This window comes from Stenella coeruleoalba (assembly GCF_951394435.1).
Source record: "Stenella coeruleoalba genome assembly, chromosome: 5".
Classification (NCBI taxonomy): Eukaryota; Metazoa; Chordata; class Mammalia; order Artiodactyla; family Delphinidae; genus Stenella; species Stenella coeruleoalba.
Genome location: NC_137150.1, coordinates 32697833 through 32707587, shown reverse-complemented (window position 1 = coordinate 32707587; position 9755 = coordinate 32697833). Strand labels below are relative to the sequence as shown.

At 45.4% G+C, this 9755-nt stretch overlaps 1 pseudogene across 1 annotated transcript; it reads right to left on the bottom strand.

Annotated features, from left to right (window-relative positions):
* Window positions 1-8568: 8568 nt before the first annotated feature.
* On the bottom strand, window positions 8569-9426 carry LOC307186852 (annotated as a pseudogene). Its single transcript has one exon. The product of its transcript is annotated as an uncharacterized misc_RNA (transcript).
* Between the last annotated feature and the right edge of the window lie 329 nt (window positions 9427-9755).

Below are 9755 nucleotides of genomic sequence, written 5' to 3'. Positions count from 1 at the left end.
AGGGGAACTAAGGCTGGTCTCTCAGACCAAGGGACACTGAACACTGTCACCTGAATAGCAGACTTCCCAGTAAGCCATGTACTCAGTGAGCGTGTGATGGCCCAGAGGGTTTTCTCCAAGCCTGGGCAATCTCTGCAAAGACAGCAGGTGTCTGTTTTCCTGAGACGGGGCAGAGGGTGGGCAGGGCCTCCGGATGGGAGCGTGAGAGGGGCCGCTTCTCCTGCCCAGCCTCTGCAGGGACTTCCCCGAAAGGTTCAGGGTCAAACCTGAAGCTCCTGGGGGAGGTCCAGCCTCGTGGGACCACCTCAGGCCTGACCCCCCAACTTCTCCCCAGCTCCTGCCCTGGGTGCAACCACGGTAGTGTGGGCCAGGAGGCCAGGCCAGACTGCTCTCACCATCCTGAGAAGTCCCCCTTGACCTAATGTGATGCAGCTTTCCACAAGATGGGCATTTTTGGTTTTTATCTCTGGGAAATGGAGTATTTGTTTTCCAACAAACAAATTCTTGGATAGAAAGAACTGGATTTGCAAAGAAAAGTTTTAATAAAAATGGGGGGAGCAAGGGGAGAAGGGCAGCCAGACGGCTTCCAGCTGATGCCACAAACGATTTCCTTACCGTCAGGTTGAGGCTCAGCCTCAGGGTGTGTGCAAAGCTGCAGTCATACCCGGGGACCAAAGTGGTCTGAGCCACTGGGTTTGGGGGGGCCGGGGGGGTGGGGAGCAGAAGTTCACAGACACAGGCTCTCCTCACACCAATTAGAAAACCAAACTCCAGGACGGAAGTGATGGCCACTCAGATGAACAAGGGCCGCGCGTGTGCACGTAATCCACACACAAACCTAGCAGCATTCTGATCCCACAGACAGTGGCTCGAGCCGCTCCCCCTTAGGACGGGGGCCACTGCCCCTCCAGGGGCCACCCCACGTCTCTCGAGATGCCCTCTCCAAGTGTTTAGGCTTCGCAGGTTTTTACCAGGCCCTCGAGGAAGGCTCTCTGGGGCTGGAACCCTGGGGGTGCCCACAGTTTCAGAGCCTTTCCTCCCATACTCATTGTACCATAAGTGGCTGGTTACACACCCTAAGCCCCCTCTTCTGTCCTCCTCTGCTACCCCCACTAGACTGTGAGAACAGGGTGGCTTCCTAGCCTTCTCCATTCCCAGGGCCTGGCAGAGCTCCTCAGTGTTCTAGTTGAATAAACAGACCAACGACCAAATACTCAACCAGCTGATCGAATCCCTTTGGTACAACATAAATTTATTCCTGAGTGGTGAGGACAAACAGCCAAATTGTACCTCCCTAAAAACCCCTCCTATACGCCAGGCCTGGCAGGAAGATAAAGCCATGATGGGGTGCCTCGTGCCCACACGTCACAGCCACAGCACTGAATGCAGCATGGGAAGCAGCTGGGCAAGCTCTAGATCTGCTCATTCTGCTTTCCTGCACATGACTGATCCGCTGATGGTAGGTAATACACAGGTTAGCTATGCTCTGGTATGAAAGGATGAGATGAGCTGGGCCAGTGAGATGGCCTGTCTCAGAAATTTGATATGAATATAAGCAAAGAAACGGCCGGTTAGTTGCAGATACGTAGTGTGTACATAGAGGATTAGGAAGGCCAAACTGGCCGTATGTAAGCTTCAGTTACAAACTATAAATAAGCAGAGGAAGACGCTAGCTGGTACCCAGAGAGAAGCCAAGAGGAGGCTTTATAAGGCTAGGGATCAAGGACGGCCTCTCGGACAAGGGAAACAAAAGCACAAATAAACAAATGGAACTACATCAAACTAAAAAGCTTTTGCACAGCAAAGGAAACTATTAACAAAACAAAAAGGCAGCCTATAAATGGGAGAGGATATTTGTAAACCATATATATGATAAGGGGTTAATATCCCAAATATATAAATAACTCATACAAGTCAACATCAAAAAAAATGACCCAATTACAAAATGGGCAGAGGACCTGAATAGAGTTGACATTTTCCAAAGGCATATAGATGGCCAACGTACACATGAAAAGATGCTCAACATCACTAATCATCAGGGAAATGTAAATCAAAACCACAATGAGATATCACCTCACACCTGTCAGAATGGCTATTATAAAGACCACAAATAAGTTTTGGCAAGGATGTGGAGAAAAGGGAAACTGTCATGCACTATTGGTGGGAATGTAAATTGGTGTAGCAGTCACTATGTAAAAGAGTATGAAGTTTCCTCAAAAAAATTAAAAATAGAACTACCATCCAAACCAGCAATTCCACTTCTGGTATTTTTCCAAAGAAAAGGAAAACACTAATCTGAAAACATATACGCATCCCTATGTTCACTGCAGCATTATTCACAATAGCCACAATATGGAAACAATTGAAATGTCCATCCATAGATGGACAGATAAAGAAGATGTGGTGTACACACACACACACACACACACACACACACACACATGAATATTACTCAGCCATAAAAAAGAATGAAATCTTGCCATTTGCAACAATATAGATTATATTAAGTGAAATAATTCAAAGATAAATGCTGTATAATTTCACTTATATGTGGAATCTAAAAAACAAAAGAACAAACAAAACAGGAACAGACTACAGAGAACAAACAGGTGGTTGCCAGAAGGGAGGGGGAGGGGGGATAGTGGAAAAAAAAAGGTAACTATGTGAGGTGATGAATGCTAATTAGCTTAACTGTAGTGATCATTTCAAAATGTATATTTATATGAAACCATCACGTTGTACACCTTAAATATATACAACTTTAGTCAATTACACCTCAATAAAGCTGCAAAAAGAGTTTAAAAATTAAATTTTAAAAGGACAGTCTCTTGGGAGAGACGACATGCATGGTGGTTTCTGCAGGTGCGGGGTTACCTGGATGGATGGGAAGTGGGGGTATGGTGCAGAATTTACAGGAAAGGAGATTACGTGTGAAGGCACAAAAGGGATGTGTGTCTAAGAACCACTGGCTTCGTGACTGAGTAGAGAGCAAGGGAGGGGAAGAAGGTGTGTGTGAGGGGGACAGCAGGGCCAGATGGTGGAGGGAACTGTGTGCTACGGTGGCAAGTCTGGCCCCTGCAGGGAACGTTGAATACGCTCCAGGAAGACCTCACCTCTGGACACCTCCGTCTCACCGTGTCGCCCTCCCAAACCCACGGCTCCACCATCTCCCAGGACTAGGCCACCTCTAGACCCAACGCCAGATCACACTCTACTCACAAACTACTGACCCCTTTCATCTCACATCTATGCTGCAACCTCTTAGACACAAGGCTCCAGGCCTTCAATATTCTGGTCTAACTACCTTGCCCAGCTGGAGCTCACAGCTGACCATCTGAACTACATCTTACCAACACCCTAAACTCTCTTGCACTGCTGTCCTCACACCTGTCCAGAAAACCCACAATCCTCCATCAATCCCCCAGTCAGACTTCTCTCCTGTGGTGGGCTCCTAGCTGGGCCCCAGATCTATTCTCCTCTTCTTCCACAACACTAGAGTTTTAGTTGGTGACATGGCTGCCCAGCTAGACCCATTTCCCAGACTTCTTTGCAGCCGGGTGGGTGCCTAAGTTCCCACCAATGGAATGTGAGCAGAAGTGATGTGTACATCTTCCCTCTCTCTTACCTAAGAGGAAATTATTTGCTTTCCACTTCTGCTCCTACTGCCTTTCAGGAGCTGGAACACTGATATGTAGAGCCCAGCTCTGGCCATGCAGCCACAGTCTGTGGATGGTGGAACAAGATGGAAGGGCCCGAGGACCCTGAGCGGTCCTGAAAAATGAGGCACTCCACCCTCCTCCCTTTGCACTGTAACATGAGAGAGAAATAAACATTTATCATATTTAACCCACTCCTTGTTACAGCAGATTCTACTACTGTCAAATGTGTGGAGAAAAATGCCGTAACCCATCAGGGCAGTCCCGTCTCCAGGCCTCAGCTGAGGTCCACTTGCACTTGATCCTAATCAGCTCCCTTGCAAATTTCCCCTAGTCAAAGCTTCCAACTCTCATGTTTATCAGGCCCCCATCCAACCTCTCACTCTCAACAATCCTGTCTTACGGCACAACAAATGTGGAGACCACCAAGCAGGGTCTCCCACCATGTTCTACACACCACTGTGGTCCTCTCCCCTTAACTCAATGGTTGGTGTCCTTTTCTCTGTGCTCTGATTAGACTCCTTGGATTAAATTCACAGCTCCACTACATACTACCTGTGCAACCCACCTCAGCTTTCCTTTCCTCAACTGCAAAATGGAGGTGACAATACTACTTAACAGGATTGTGAGGACTAAATGAGATAATGCATGAAAAGCAACTAGCACAATGCCTGACACATAGTCAGCAATGGGCACCTGCCACTAACATCACTGAAACAAATGTGACCACATCACTACCTGATGGAGGCCTTCCACTGAATCTCCGTCACCTACAGAACATAGTCTAAACCTCTCAGTATGTTAGGCCCTTCGTGACACATCTGCCGTTTACCCCTGGCATGTTCTCTCTTGCTACTCTCTGCCTTGAACACTATGTTCTAATACCAAACTGCCCACAGATCTAAAAAACAAAACAAAAACCCATTCACTGATTAGACAGATATATATTAAAGTGCCCACTTTTGGAGCATTAGTGACTACTCCAATAAATTAATTCCCCTTCCTGGAAAAAACCACCCACCTCCCTAAAAATCATCATGAGAAAAAGCCTATTTTTCATCCTGTGTCTGGGAAGTGATACTGAATTCAGTTTCCTAAAACAAAAGTTAGGTTACCCTTCTTTCAGCTTTAAAATGCGATGCTATGCTAAGATGGTTATGGGGAAAAAAGCAATCTTTATATCTACTTTTAAATCTTATTGTTTAATGCACGTGAAATGTTGTATCCCATGGAAAGGGAAGGAGGTTCCTTTCAGAGGGACATTTGACACATGAGCCAGATGGTGAGGCTGGCAACAGGATGTTGAAGAGTAGGAAGACGGCCAAGGTGGCCAGCAAGGACAGTGGAGATGGGGGCAGGCCCTCAGGGCAGAGCCAGTCCCAGATTTTCACAAAGCGCGTAGCACCTGGCTGCAGTCTCCTGTCTCTTCCTCTTCCTGCCTTCCCAGAACAGGCAAGAAGGACCCTAGGGAGTACTTTCCACGAGACAAGAGTCTGCTTAGCTGACCAAGAATGCCTGTCAGGTCAAATAAAGCTGCCCTCCTTTCAGTCAGGTCACGTGTGGGTCTTTCTAAGGGGAAAAAAAGAGCAAAGGCCAGAGGGACGCTGCCTAGAGATCCCAACACAAAACTTAAACACAGGTTTATCAGGACATTGCACTTCCTGACGAAGAGATTACGGTCAAGTCAAACCCATTCTGGCCTGAGCGAGTCAGAGTTAGAGGAACTTCATTCAGAATATGAACTCTAGTACTTTTCTGGGGCCAGGGCCTATGACCAATTCCTCCTCAAGTCTACCAGAGTGTCCAGAATGTCCTGTTCTCTGAGTTATGGAGACAACATCTAGGTGTTCCTTAGATATATAGTAAGTAATGCTATCACCAAATAGTTCCAATTCAAAATTAACAAACCTTACATGAATGCAAAGAGTCTTTAAAAAGGCATATAAAATATAGTCCAGTAGATTCATGTGATATTTCATTAAATGAATAAACAAATGTTTAAGATCTTTTAATAAGAATATTTATGGAGACAGATAGCTAATCTCTAGCTTACTTCCAAAGGCCCTAGGTAGTCAGACCATGAAGCTAGAGGAAAGGCACCTGGTGGGAGATACCGCAGGCCAAACACCGAGAACAAAAATATCCCTGCAAGGCCAAATCTATAAAGTGGTGGCAGAATTATGGACTCGTGGAAAACAGTAGGGCCGAGGCCAAAGTACCAGCGATCAGGATGGAATAGTAGGGTTTTCTGGACATAGAGGCTAAAATGTTACCTAGTAATCCCTACCAGGATTTCTCCTCAAATAATGGCAGTACTTACCAACCTGAAAACTAGCTGACTGGGCACTCTCTACATTGGCAAAGACTTCATAAACACTGCACTTCCTCTCATACTGACAATACTCTGAAGCAGTGATATACTGCTAAAGGAGGCCAGATACCAGTCCCTTACCCCATTTCTGCACAGGGGCAGACATTGCTAGTTGCCCACCAACAGCCATCCCTATTTTCCTACCAATGGAAGCCAAATTTTGTTCAAGGTAAGAATGTGCTCAACTAAAAAGTTTCCTCAAATGTGCACAAACTGATGAATGAATAGTGTATATATATATATATATCCATTACAATGGAAAATTTGGCAATAAAAAGGAATGAAACCCTGATACATGCTACAATATGAATGAACCTCAAAAATGTTACGCTAAGTGAAAGCAGCTAGACATAAAAAGTCACATATTGTATGATACCATTTACATGAAAGGTCTAGGATAGGCAAATCTAGAGAGACAGAAAATGGATTTGTGGTTGCCGAGGGCAGGGGTGGGGATGGAATTAGGAGTGACTGCTAATGGGCATGGGGTTGCTTTCTTTTTGTGTTGGTAAAAATGAATTCAATCGTGGTGATGATTGCACAACTCTATGAATATACTGAAAATCAGAGCTGTACACTTTAAATGGGTGACACGTGAATCAAATCTCAATAAAGCTGTTTAAAAAAATCCAACAAAACCAATTTCCCAAGATGCTGGACTGCTTGGGGTACCCATGTGCTACAGTTCTGTCCAGTAAGGTGTTGGTGGAAGTATACTATGAGAAAGTTGTCTCCTCAAAAAGGACTCAAGTAACTCGTGTCTTTTGCCTTTCATCTTTTTCTCATCTTCTTGCCTACTAAAAGTCTAGGCCCTGGGGGTCCCCTTAGAACAAAAACATGTTAAAGATGGCAGGGCAGCAAAAATGGAGGTAGCGGGTAATGGATGATATCCTGGGATCACAGCACGAGCCCTGGTTTGTCTCTCTCTGGAATTGTTATGCGAGAGAAATAAACCTGTATTTCATTAAGTGATTATAGTGGTATTTCTATCACTTGCAGCCAAAGGCTATCCCTAATGATGCACGCCTATCTAACATCAGCCTGGGCTGATTCTTGGAGCCAAGAAGGAAAAGGAAAAAAAAAGTAGACTCAGAAAGACACAAAAAGTTGATTCCAAATGTAACATTCAGACACCATGGAGTCAGCGTCAATTTTTTTGTTTAAAGGGTAAATAGTTATTTTATTTTCAAACTATATATGTTTTTCCCAATTTTTGTATACCGCCAAGGGAGTGCTTACCCCTCTCTAAAAACAAATCGCTAAAAAATGCTTTAGTTTTAAAACACTGATGAACCAAATACGAGCAAATGCATATTATTATTATTATTGGAGGGCCTGGTTCTTTATTTCAAAAAGACATTTATCAATGTTCAGTATCAAAACAGTTACACTATTGGTTTTTCTTTCTCCCAGTCGGCCCCCAAAGAGACGACACCAAAGGAGAGTACATTTAAAGCCAATTTTGCTGAAGGATGCACACCTAACTGACCTCACCGAAACCTCACCAAAAAGGGGGGATCGGGTAGGGAAAGAAACTTTAAAAGACCAGCACACTGCCAGCCCCAAAGAAGCAAAGTTTCAAAATAATATAAAATTTAAAAACACTTGTACATAAGCTATTCAAGATTTCTCCAGCACTGACACAATGTACAATGAGATGGCACTTTTAGAGACAGCAGCTTCAGACCCAGAAAAGGGTGATGAGTTTCATATGGCTAAATCAGCAGTAAAACATAATTTTCTTTCCTTTCTTTCAAGGAGGCGGGAGAGCAAATAAGTGGTCACTTCAAAATAAGGGGCACATGATCCATTCTGTGGGTGGTGGGGAAAGGGGTAGAGCTGGGACAAGGATTTCGTCTCAGAGGTCTCACCATCTTAATTTCGTTTGGTCACTTCTGATGGAAAAAAAAAAAAAAGTTGCCCCAAAATACTGTAAAGCTGAAAATCTGAACAGTGGTTTTTTTTTGTTTTTGTTTTGTTTTGGCTAACTCATTCTGCAATCACCTTTCTGGTTTGGTGGGGACTTTTTGCAGAGCAATGAGGCTTCCCAAAATGGAGTCCTTCTCTGGGCTGTTTGGCTCTCAGGAAGGCAGGCCCATACCTTTTTCCCTCCTCTATGGAGAGGGCGATATGTATTAAGCTGAAAAGTTACCTTCCAAAAGTGAGAAAGGGATTAGACTGCCGCTTCAGAACTATGGAAGTATCTGGAATGTTTTACAAATGGCTGCTACACCAACAACGAAAAAGATAATTACAAAATGCATACATCACAGCATGCTTTTGAAGACACTAAGCATTGTGCTCCGTTCCCTTAAACGTTGTCCCCAAAGGTGCTCAGCCTCTAGCCCAAATGGAATCTCTGGGGAGAGGCAGAGACAGTTTGGCGAAAAGGACACAGGGGTGGGGGTGGGAGACGTGGCAAAAGGAGAAAGCAGCTTTCCAGTTAAAGCTCAGCCCTCAGCTTAAAGGTCAGCTTCAGGCAGGCTGGCCTCAGCGGTCGGGGTCAGAGGGAGGGGCAGCGCAGGGCGGGACTAGGGCGCTCTACATCTCATCCAGGTCAAGCAGAGTCTGGTCCAGCATCCTTTGTGTACAGAGGTGCTCCTCTTTGGTGCATATCAGTTCATCTTCCAAATCACTGTCTTTTCCAGCTTGGCTACCGATCTCTCAGCACACTCAGCACGGGTCTCTGCCTCCTTGAGTTTATCAGTAAGAATCTTTCTCTCTTCCTCATACGTCTTCTTTTTGAGAGTACTTTTCTTCAGCAGCACTCAGACACTTCAGCTTCTGGTCCATGAGTCTGACCTGCTCATCCGTCTCTCAGCAACCGGACTCTGCCAGCTCAGCTCGCTCCTCTGTGCCTTCCAAGTCTCCCTCAATAATCACCAACCTAAGAGCCACCTCTTCATACTCTTCTGCAATGTGCTTAGCTTCTTTGAGTTGGATTTCCTGGAGCTCCATTTTTATTTCCTCTTTTAAGCCTTGGTTTTCAGTAACCTTCATGTCTCTCTCGCTGTCATCAGCAGCTTTCTCGGCTTCCTCCAGCATTTTCAGGGCAGCGGCCAGGCGCTCTTGAGCGCAGTCCAGCTCTTCAACCAGCTGGACCCTATGGTTCAAGGACGCCGCCTCAGCCTGTTCCCGGGCCGCCTTTCTCCTACACTTCCGCAGGGGGCGCTCAGCCCTCTCCCCCGCGTCCCTGGCCTGCTTGCTGCAGAAGCGGGGTCTTGCGCTTCACCACCTCGGTGGTGGTGATCCCAGCCATGGTGCCGCCCGGCCCCTGCTCGCCTTCGGGTTCCTGCCTCCTCTGCCCGGAGCTGCGGTCGCTTCTCCGCCAATGGCATATTATTATTTGCTCAAAGAGGAATCCTTTAAACTATAATCGATTCCCCATTTTTTTTTTTTAAATACGTTTCTAACATCTGTTCTTTGAAGGGTTAGAAGACATCTCCCATTAAACCCTTTAGGCCTGGTCAGCCTTAATCCTTAAAGAACAGCACTCTGAGAGAGAAAACAAAGGCCCAGAGTTTCAGTTTACTTATATATAAAATGTATGTTCTCAGTACACTTATGCATGATGTTCATGTGTCCCAGAGGATTAAGTTCAATGTTATTCTGAACTATTAAGGGCAAAAATGAACGTAGAAACAAAAATTATTAACAAGCAACTGTTTATGTTTTTCTTTTCTAGCCCCATAAATTATATCACCTCCTTTTTATCGTATGGGTGGGGG